The sequence below is a fragment of the Boleophthalmus pectinirostris genome, unplaced genomic scaffold (genome assembly GCF_026225935.1).
Source record: "Boleophthalmus pectinirostris isolate CB_2022bp ecotype Guang Dong unplaced genomic scaffold, ASM2622593v1 HiC_scaffold_15, whole genome shotgun sequence".
Taxonomy (NCBI): domain Eukaryota; kingdom Metazoa; phylum Chordata; class Actinopteri; order Gobiiformes; family Gobiidae; genus Boleophthalmus; species Boleophthalmus pectinirostris.
This window is the reverse complement of record NW_026571070.1, coordinates 29,190,486-29,202,708: the sequence shown is the minus strand read 5'-3', so window position 1 is coordinate 29,202,708 and position 12,223 is coordinate 29,190,486. Positions and strand designations below refer to the sequence as shown.

Sequence of the window (12,223 nt, the reverse complement as noted above, 5' to 3'; positions counted from 1 at the left end):
GAAAGGCGATATTCAGTCCAGCTAAATGTTCAGTATCTGCGCTGATATCTTGTACCAGTATCAAATCAGTGCACCCTAATTATAACCTCAATATGAACTCAAAAACTGTCATTTTAATATCTCCATGTAAAGACATGTTTTCGAGGTATTTTAGAAAAAAAAAAAAAAAAAATAGGTACATTTAATCTCGGCAAAGCAATCACATCTCCCAGTCGATGTTAAGCCTGTTTAAATGCTCTCACTTTAGTCCCTGTTTAACACGTGCTTATAGTCTTATAGTGGACAGCACATGTTACACTTCATGTGACCTCATACTGAAGAGCTCCGTCTGCGCCACTAAGCTAATAACTATTCTTAAAAAGTCTGTGCAGCGTACATCAGCCTAGTGCTCTGCTTCATATTCAGAACCATGTGTTCTGCCGCTCTGAAGTCGACTGGAGAGGGCGCCCTTGAGTGACTTTGGCTGTTGGGTAATTACAGAGAGCAGAGGAGAGCTGAGTGTGGAGCTCTGGACCCACACTTGTCATGCACAAGAGCCTCATAGAACAGACCCACAGACCATGCGGCTCTCTGTATGGCTCTGCTTACGGTTCTGCTTGCGGCTCCTCTTACGGCTCTGCTTACGGCTCTGCTTATGGACAGATATAGGCAACAGAGAAGATTCTGTTGTTGTAAAGTATATTATGCATTATCTGTATTTCTGTTTGCCTTTAAACATGCTCTTGAGAACCTTTGCATTGGCATTTCATCTTTTAGAACTTCAAATAATCTTCTGACATACACTTCTAAAGGTGCAACATGCAATTGTGATGAGTGCAATTTGACAACAGAAATGCTTAGAGTTTGTTTTGTGGACTTAAAAACAGAGCAGCAGACCTCAGGACTTTCACCTGTGATGTCACAAAACTGGGAATTTGATGTGTTTTTATGGGGCTTAGAAGAGAAAGAGCAAACTCACTAAACAAAGACTCATCAAACAAGTTTGAATAGAGCAACACATCAGACATAGAATTGCAGCGCTTTGCCTCTCTTTCTAGAAGCACCCTAAGGTGTCAAGGCACCACACAGTCTACACCACACAGTCTACACCACACAGTCTACACCACACAGTCTACACCACACAGTCTACATCTACACACACACAGTCTACACCACACAGTCTACACCACACAGTCTACTCCACACAGTCTACTCCACACAGTCTACTCCACACAGTCTACTCCACACAGTCTACACCACACAGTCTACACCACACAGTCTACACCACACAGTCTACACCACACAGTCTACACCACACAGTCTACACACAGTCTACACACACAGTCTACACACACACAGTCTACACACGTCTACTCCACACAGTCTACACCACACAGTCTACACTACACACACACACACGTCTACACACACACAGTCTACACCACAGTCTACTCCACACAGTCTAGTCTACACCGTCTACACTCTACAGTCTAGTCTACGTCTACTCCACACAGTCTAGGTCTACTCCACAGTCTACACCAGAGCACATGAAGGGCTCGTTTGGCACAGTCTCAGACAGGGCACCAGAGCAGCCTGACAGCTGTCACCCAGTGCCAACATCCTGTGTCTGGCACATCCACGTGCACGCTCACATCCACAAGCACACTCACACCCATGTGCACTCCCACACACACACGCAGGAGCAGAGCCTCTTAACATGCGTGTCTCATGTCCTCTGCTGAGTGTCCTTGCCCTGGTTCTCTGCTTCTCTGCTCCTTTGGTGTGTGCAGTGGTGGTGGTGGTCTGGTGGAGTTGGCGTGTGCACTGTCAGGAGTAATTATGCCCATCAGAGGGGGCTGCTGTGGGCTGTCAGAGCACATACACAGACAGACACGCACACATACATACACAGACGCACACATGCACACACACAAAGAGAGACAAATACACAGACCTGACCTGTCCTGTCCTTCACTCTGCAGGAGGTCTGTGTCCAGCCCAGACTGTCCCACAGGCTCAGGATTTTACACATGTACACACCACAGTACACACATGTAGTACACACCACAGTACACACATGTAGTATACACCACAGTACACACATGTATGAACAGTACGCACACGACTGGATCAGACATGTTTCATCTAAATGTCAAACTTCAAACACTGGTCCCAGGGCTAATAACCTCCTCTGTACTTTTCTACACAAACACGTCTTGTTTTCATTACGATGGGTGCACTGGGGGTTGGCACCATTAGCATCACCTCCTCAGTCTGTGCCAGGGCAGCTGTGGCACGCATTCACCAGAAATATTCATTTTTCTATAATTCTATGTAAACCCAAGTCCTTATTGCAGGTGAAATATACAGCTCAAAAAAGTGCCCCCTGACAGATTTTTTAGGCTATATTTTCAAACACAAATTCAAAAATCTTGACACTCTTTATTCGCACATGTATATTTTTGCAGATGTAAAAACTAAAATTGAAAAAAATGCAAAAAATAAATAAATATATAAAATACAAATAATAACTTACTAATACTGTTGAATATTCCAGGCAAACCAATAACATCTCTATGGAGACTAACAGGTAGAGCAGACCTTCTGCCAGAAATGCTACATCAGGGGTCACCAAACTTTTTTTCTCTGAGGGCCATATTATGTCTCCTGACTGTGATGGGGACCGGGGTTGGGCCAACTGTATAACAGAATTGTATGACCCTGATGACACAGAGTATATTCTTTGAAAACCGCCACACTTTCTTTACATATCAGACAAACTGCACGCTCCTTACACTGAACAAAAAAATAATTGGTCGTCCACTGTTCTTTGAAAACTCGGGACTCCCTGTCAAGTTTTCATACTTTAACACAGGCCATTTTGCTGTCATTAACTGCACTACAGAACTCTGCATGTGCGTTGACTGTGCTTTGATCTCGAGCTTATCAGGTGACGAAAATTCATCGGAAATTGTAAATACGTCATATAATTATTTAAATATAAATACTATTTTATTTATTTATTTATTTAATAGAGACAGTGCATATTAATGAACATCTACAACACTGCAGTGTAAATATGCCACATTATAGCAAGAATACTAATTTCCATCTGTAACTATACTGTACTATACTTCATATAAATATCATTTTTTTAATTGAAAAAACAAACAAACCTCAAAGTACAAGATGCAGACGTGTTATTATTTGCCAAAAAGTAATAAAAAAATATAGTCCATGACAACTTTTGAAGATTGCCTTAGAGGGCCAGTTCAAGTGGTGGGGCAGAGGGGTTAGGGGGCCGGTCAAAAGGGCGTGGAAGGCCAGAGTCAGCCCGCGGGCCTTAGTTTGACGACCCCTGTGCTACATAATGCATATTTGAAGGTCCTATATTACACAAAATGGACTCTTGAGAGCTTTAAACCATGTTAGAACGTTGTTACTTCCTCAAAAACAGACCTGGAGTTGTGTTTTGTTTTATTCACACATGTTTGACTCACTCTTTATTATAAGTCTATATCTCCAAAGCTCAAAATGCTCTGTTCCACCTTGTGATGTCATGAAGCGGTAGTTTTCAAGTTTTTTACCTTCAGTTCAGTAGAAATATGAAATTCTAGAGTTGAAATTCAAATGATTCTGGTGAACGTGGAGTGGCGCACTTCCTGTATTACCGCATGACATCACAAGGTGGAACAGTGTTTTCAATTCGAGAGAAGAAGTCAGCCTAAATTTGCAGGATTTGTGGGTTAAACATGTGTGAATAAAACAAAACACAACTCCAGGTCCTGTTTGTGATGACGAACCAACATTATTCCATAGATAAGTGAATAGCGTAAAATGGGCCCTTTAAATTCGCAACATAAGCAAAGTGATAAAACCATAATCCTCATTCAAACCCAGTTCCACCAGCACCCTCCCTGTCTCCTCTGGGTGCTGTGGGGGTCAGCTGCTCGGGGACCTGCTTTAGCTCTGCCTAATTTCACTCGCGGCTTGATCCGGCCCCGGCACAGCGGCACAGGTGCTTATGGGGGCCCCCGACCACCGTTACCATGACGACGCGCACTGCTCAGGGGCCCGGAAAGTGGCGTACGAGCGCGGGGAGTAAACAGCTTTCTCACTGCGAGCCTCTTTTCTGGTATTAAAGCATGCCGCTGACTAAAATCTCTATTCTCGTGACCAGCGGGGGGCGGTGTGCACTAAAAAGGGCTTATTCAATCGGAAAGGCGGTGGGACAGGAGCGCCTCAGTGTGGTGTGATGGTGCAACTGCGGCATGGCTTTGGTTCACACTTTGCAATAAGGTATTTGTAATGATTATAAGTAGTAGTAGAAGTAGTAGTATTTGTAGTATTAGTTTTGTTGACTTCCTGTTCAGAACTAGGGATGCACCAAACCAGGTTTTTCAGTTCCGATACCGATTTCGATACTATAGCTTTAAGTAGCCGCCAAGACCCGATATCAACCGATACCAGTGCAGAGTCTGAAATCAACATTTATTTCCTTTTTAGATCAGTTTTAGGCCTGATTGGGATATTGACTTAACCGATATTTGGAAGCCGATATCTGCTTCAGCAAATGTTTTAGTATCTGTGTGTCTCTCTCTCTCTCTCTCTTTCTCTCTGTGTGTGTGTTTCTCTCTTTCTGTGTCTGTCTTTCTCTCTCTTTGTGTATCTTTCTGTGTCTGTCTCTCTCTCTCTGTCTCTTTCTGTCTGTGTGTTTCTCTCTCTCTCTTTCTGTCTCTTCCTCTCTGTGAGTCTCTTTCTCTCTCTCTTTCTCTCTCTGTCTGTCTGTCTCTCTCTCTCTCTCTGTGTTTCTCTCTGTCCCCTTCTCACTCTTTCTGTGTGTTTCTCTCTGAGTTTCTCTCTCTCCTCTCTCTCTCTCTCTTTGTGTATCTCTCTCTGTGTTTCTTACTCTCTCCGTCTCTCTCTCTATGTATGTCTCTCTCTCTTGGTGTCTGCCTGTGTGTGTGTATGTGTGTGTGTGTGTGTGTGTGTGTGCGTGTTTCTCTGTCTCTCTCTCTACTCCCTCCCTCTCCATTTCCTTTTTACATCAGTATTAGGCCCGATCAGGCTATCAAATTAACCGATATTTGGAAGCCGATATCTGCTCCAGCAAATGTTTCAGTATCTGCTCCAATATCTGACTCCAGTATTGGATCGGTGCGGCCCTATTCAAAACTGCAGAACTGAAAAGCCCCCGTCTCTTCATAGTTTCATTTTGTTGTTTTTATTGTTGGGCCATGTGGTATTTTTTAACTTATGTATATCCAGTCAGAGTTTTTTTTAAATAAACGACTAAAATACAGCCAAGTACAGAGCATTGGGCGGGGATAAGGGGTAGGTGAAAACTACTTTTTGGAACACTCAAGCGTCAAATGCAGGACAACACAGGATTACTCCAACATGCAGGAATCAAAATACAAGTGTGAGTAAGAGAAAGATGAGGGAACATCTTACACAGAACTATTTTATCAATACAAATGTAAAAAAACACTACTACAACTACTACTACTACTGTTGCTACTACTACTACAACTGTTGCTACTACAACTGTTGCTACTACTACTACAACTGTTGCTACTGCTGCTACTATTATTGCTACTACTACTACTACTCCTACTACTACTATTACTGCTTCTGCTACCACCACTATAACTTCTTCTACTCCTACTACTGCTACTACTATTACTGCTACTACTACTACAGTTACTATAACTACTTCTACTACTGCAGCCACTATTACTACTACTACCACCACTATTAACTACTACTTAAGTACTGCTACAAATGCTATTACTACTGCCACTATTACTGCTACTACAGTTACTATTACAGCTGCTACTACTACTACTCCTACTATTGCTGCTGCTACTGTCACTGCTACCACTAGTGCCACTGCTATTACTGCAACTAATACAAGAACTACTACAACTACTAAGTGCTGGCTGCTGCTACTACCACTTGTACTACTAAAACTACTACTGCTGCTGCTGCTGTATCTTGAGAGGCAGACACAGAGCTTCCTGCATGTGCACCTTCTGTCCAGTAGATGGCAGCAGAGGACTATCACCACCAGACTCAAAGAACTCCACAAATACCACCAAATAAAACGAAATCTCCATAAAAATTAATTACTCATAACATTAAATAGACCAAACACAGTGCAGATTATCTATACAATTATGTGTTATAATGAAAGGATTTCACACATAACTGCCATACTGAAAACAAGTCCGGACCTGTACCAGCCTTCTAATCTACACTCTGTATAAAACCAGCGGGTGCACAGTTAGCATTCCAGTTTTGTTTACATGGATAAATAACACAGTACTCGTATATCACCATCTGCACACAAACATTCCCAAATTCCGTCTTTAAATATTTAGAAGATTCCCTAAATATGTGGAAAAGTGTCCAGGCTTCGGTCTTATCAGGATTACACGAGCAGAGGAACTCGTCAGACTGGTTATACTACTACTACAAGGATAGACGAGTAAACACCTCCACACATGGGACAGTGCCAGGAGTACCTCTGTGTAGTAGTATTGTACACAGTGACTCACTACTGTCAGTGTAGTACAAGACCAGAGGTGGGCAGTACTTTGTTATATTTGTGTAACCTGATAATTCACCTGAAGACCAGAGAATGTCAATATTATACACAGAAATACAGATTATATATACAGTACACTGCTACTACTGCTGCTGCTACTACTACTGTGTCTGCTACTACTACTAACTACTATTGCTAATGCTACCACTACTGCTAGTACTACGACTACCGCTACTGCTACTACTACTGCTTCTACTCTGCTGCTGCTACTTCTACTGCTACTTCTACTACTGCTACTGCTTTTACTGCTACGGCCACTACTTCTACTACTGCTACTGCTTTTACTGCTACGGCCACTACTTCTACTACTGCTACTACAGTTACTACTAATACTAATACTACTGCTACTACTACTACTCCTGCTGCACTGCACTACTGCTACTACTACTCCTGCTACTCCTGCTACTACTACTACTACTACTACTACTACTACTACTACTACTACTACTACTACTACTACTACTACTACTACTACTACTACTATTGCTAATGTTACTACTACTACTAGTACTACTACTACTTCTACTCTGCTGCTGCTACTTCTACTGCTACTTCTACTACTGCTACTGCTGTTACTGCTACAGCAAATACTTCTACTACTGTTACTACTAATACTAATGCTACTACTACTATTGCTGCACTGCACTACTGCTACTACTACTCCTGCTACTATTGCTGCTACTACTACTACTACTGCTGCTACTACTGCTACTACTGCTACTACTGCTACTGCTACTACTACTACTACTACTACTACTGCTACTACTGCTACTACTGCTACTGCTATTACTACTACGACTGCTAATACTGCTGCTGCTACTGCTACTACTCCTACTGCTGCTACTACTACTACTTCAATAAAAGTACTTTACAGAATAGTTTTCAGACACCATACTCCTCCTTCAGTAATATATATTGTTGAGTGTATTAACCTAGACCTCCATCAGGAAAGTTCCACAGTGCATCTTTAATTGTTAAAATAAGTCCATATAGAAAGAATAGGCTGTTCAGAGTCAGACAGGAGTATGCGTGTGTAGTACTGAATGGAGCCTGAAATCCGGATTTTTATGTTCCAAATTGAAATCCAATAACTGGAAAAGTCCAAAAGTGTCATATTTGTTTGCGTGAATCCTCGGCTCACATCCTTTAACTGCTGTGAGCGGGTCTGTGTTCCAGGCGTCAGGTGCACGACAGCTGTGTCTGTGTCCCAGCTGACAGGTAACCATGACAACACGCACCATCATCATCACCATCATCATCATCATTATCAGACAGACAGTAAGTGAACCTATATGAAAGAGTCCAACACAGGCAACTGGAAGGGCATCTGACTTAAAAACCCACCCTTAATAGTGCTACTACTACTTCTACTACTGAAAGTACTACTAGTTTTGACAAGTTAGACCCATAAAACTTTTCAGGAGGAGCTATGAGAACTATTTTAATGACGCTATATAAAAACCAAGTGACTATAACGCCTTTAATCTGTGTTCAACTGTCTAAGCTCTTCAAGTTTCTCACTCCCCTCTTTCTCTCTCTCTCCTTCTATCTCGCTCCTCTCTCTGTGTTCTTTCTCGCTTTATGTATCTCTTTCTGTTTCTCTCTCACCCCTCTCCCTCTTTCCGTGTGTGTGTCTCTCTTTGTGTAGCGCTCTCTCTCTGTGTTTCTCACTCTCCCCCTCTCCCTCTTTCGGTGTGTCTCTTTCTCTCTTTATGTATGTATCTCTCTGTGATTCTCTCTCTCCCACTCTCCCTCTTTCGATGTGTCTCTCTCTCTCTCTTTATGTATGTATCTCTCTGCGTTTCTCTCTCCCCCTCCCCCTCTTTCTGTCGCTGTCTGTGTGTGTGTGTGTCTCTCTCTCTCTGTTTTCTCTCTTTCTGTGTGTCTTTCTCTCTCACTTTTCTCTCTTTCTCTCTCTCTGTCTCTCTTTCTGTGTGTGTCTCTCTCTCTCTCCATCTCTCTTTCTCTGTATTTCTGTGTGTCTCTCTTTCTCTCTCTCTTTGTGTGTGTTTCTCTCACTGTGTCTTTCTCTCTGTGTGTTTCTCTCTCTCTCTCCCCCATCCCTCTTTCTGTCTCTCTCTGTGTGTGCCTCCATGAGTGTGTTGTTTCTCTCTTTCTCTCTCTCTGTGTCTCTCTCTACCCCCTCCCTCTCTGTGTGTGTCTCTCTCTCCCTCTCTCTGTCTTTTCCCCTCTCTATCTGTCTTTCTCTGCCTCTTTCTCCCTCTCTGTCTCTCCCTGTCTCCCTGTCATCTGTCTATCTCCCGCTCTCCTTGTTTTCCCTCTCTTCCCCTCCTCCGTGTGCAGACTCGGGCTCTGGGCGTGTACCTCCGTGACCTGAGTTTGACTCTGTTCCTGCAGTAACTGTCACTCTGCTCCTTGACTGACAACACTGAGAGAAAACACCATGAAAATACAGACGTGTAACATGATACAACAGTGTTACTTCAAAATAATAAATGACATTTTTATCTGTGTTCAAAAAGCAAAGTAACAGCAGAAGTGATAGCAGTAGTAGTTGTAGTATTAATGGTAGTTGTGGTACATAGTATTCTTAAACGAAGTGTAAAGCCTACAGTGTATATAACATGAGTAATAAACAAAGCAAACCCAGGTGACCCAGACTGTCTCATGAGGAAGTGCAGGGGGATTGTGGGTAATTATTTACAGTGTATCGGGTGGGCGGGGCTTCACTCACGCAGGATTGTGGCCCACTCGTCATATTTCAATGAGAAACTCCGATCAGATGGTAGTAATTAAAATCAGGCTTTGCTGCTCGGGTTTTGTAACAATTAAAAATGAGAACAGTATTTTTGTAGTAAAGGATTTCGCCAAGTACTTCATAATACAATACTGATACATACAACGAAAAGCTCTTAAATGTTTACCAAATGTATCTTTGTAAGAGTGACAGAAAGAATTTTGGATCTACAATGCCCTTCATATCAGTTAGTGTATAAATATACTGTAATTTATAATGAAAGTATGCAGTTTAGAAGTATCACTGTACAGCATCTCATATGAAAACGTGTAGGAGCTACTCTCTTGCACTTATGACCTCTTATATAACTGATATACTGTATATTAGGATACTTGTTTTTTACTTACTGTACGTACATTTATAGAATTTACTCATACCAACCTCTTGCTATTTTTATTGCTACTTATTTAAAAGTTTATTACATTTTTTTTAAACTTTGTGTTATTGTAATATATTGTGATGTGTAGAGGTGTGCAAAAATATTGAAATAGATATATCTTATCATTTAATGTGATAATACAGTATCGATATCGTGGGCTGCTGTATCGATATATTGCCAAGGTATTTTTTGTTATATTTTACTAAATTATTTTATTACAGAGCTACAGTTTCGTTGTTTGTTCAGTGGAAGGAAACTTATTTATGCTACACATTTGACATTTTCACAGTTTTGATGATTAAACTGGGTGTGTTTCATATTCAAGTGTTTTAACAAAGACTTTTAGTGCCATAGTCATGATTAAGACTTTATTTTTTATTGAACAGTATCAAATCGATTTGAAATATATCGTATCAAATCAAAACTGCACTGTATCGAGGTATGTATCGTATCTGCAACTTCTGAATGACACCCAGCCCTAGTGATCTGTGAGCTACTGTGTCCAAGTAATTTCCGTCATGGATCAGTAAAGTCTAAGTGTATTGCCAAGAAGTTTGTATTTTGAGTACAGACCAAGTAGAAACTCCTCAGCCTCTACAGACCATCTCCATCTGCTCACATCTGACTTCATCTCCAAGAACATCTAAACTGCTCTCACTTCAAATCTTATCCAACCCAAAGATCTCCAATCCAGCCAGTCTAGAGTATCACTTTGTCCCACCATCTCTATTCACTCTGATTATACATACACAGCAGCAAACAGCACATATCGATATAGCAAACCCACCCTGACTACTGCTACTTCTACTTCTGAAATTACTATTAGCGTTGCCAAGGTAGACACATCAAACTTAATGAGGATCTGTGAAAACAATATTAATAATGCTTTACACGCGGAAAACCAAGAGACTACTCGACTTGTTAAACTGTATTTGATTGTCCAAGCTCTTCGAGTTACTCTCCCCCCTCTGTCTCTCTCTCCCTCTCTCCATCTATCTGTGGCTCTCTATACTCTCTCTCTCTTTCTCCTTCTCCCTCTGTCTGTCTCTCATTCTTTCTATCTCTCTCTCTCCCCCCTCTCAAGTCAGTGAACAGCTCATATCGATACGGTGAACAGCACATATCGATACAACAAACAGCATATACCGATACAACAAACAGCACATATCGATACACAAACAAGCACATAGATACAAACAGCATATACATACAAACGCATATAGATACAACAAACAGCATATATCGATACAACAAACAGATACAACAAACAGCATATACCGATACAACAAACAGCATATATCGATACAACAAACAGCACATATCGATACAACAAACAGCATATACCGATACAACAAACAGCATATACCGATACAACAAACAGCATATACCGATACAACAAACAGCATATACCGATACAACAAACAGCATATATCGATACAACAAACAGCATATATCGATACAACAAACAGCATATATCGATACAACAAACAGCACATATCGATACAACAAACAGCACATACCGATACAACAAACAGCATATACCGATACAACAAACAGCATATACCGATACAACAAACAGCATATAACGATACAACAAATAGCATATATCGATACAACAAACAGCATATACCGATACAACAAATTGCATATATCGATACAGCGAACTCACCCTGACTACTGCTACTACTACTTCTACTACTAAAAGTATTACTCGCATTAATGAGGCGCTGTGAAATCTATAATAATAATGCTTCACACTCCAAAAACCAAGTAACTACTCAAAATTTTTAAACTGTATTTAATTGTCCATGCTCTTCGTGTTACTCTAACCCCTCTGTGTCTCTTTTTCTCTCTGTGTTTCTCTTCTCTCTCTAGTCTCTCACTCTCTCCCTCTATTTGTGTCTCTCTCACTTTGTCTCTCTCCTCTCTCTTTCCCTTCTCAAGTCTGCGAACAGCACATATCAATACAGCGAACCCACCCTGACTACTGCTACTACCACTACTACTACTGAAAGTACTTGTAGCGTTAATGAGGAGCTGTGAAAACTATATTAATAATGCTTTATACTCCTCTCTAGGGATGGGCATTCGATGAAATTTTCTTAATCGATCATCGGAAGAATTAACGAATCGATTATCGATTAATCATTAACGTTTTTATACAAAAATTATCATCATTATTATTACTATCTGCACTACTAACCTGCATAAATAAATTCAACTTTACGACATATAAACCGTAACGACTCTAGAGCCACATCAATCCGTTTGAGATTATAATGTGTTTAATTCAGTTTTGTGCAACTCTCACAGAAACGAAACTTAAAACCGCATCGCTAATTTGCATAAACTAAGCAAAGATAAAACTACAGCTCTTGTGTCGCTGATGCGGTCAACTTCTGTCGGATTAAAAGACACGACTCAGTGGAATACAGGTTAGTGCGACCATATTTGCGTTTGTCAAAACCAGGACACCGTACGGGGGGAGGGAGGTGGG

At 41.1% G+C, this 12,223-nt stretch overlaps 1 protein-coding gene across 1 annotated transcript in view; it reads right to left on the bottom strand.

Moving 5' to 3' along the window:
- pard3aa (par-3 family cell polarity regulator alpha, a) overlaps positions 1 to 12,223 on the bottom strand; it is an 826,722-nt gene that overhangs the window by 729,514 nt on the left and 84,985 nt on the right. The gene's annotated exons all lie outside the window — the stretch shown is intronic.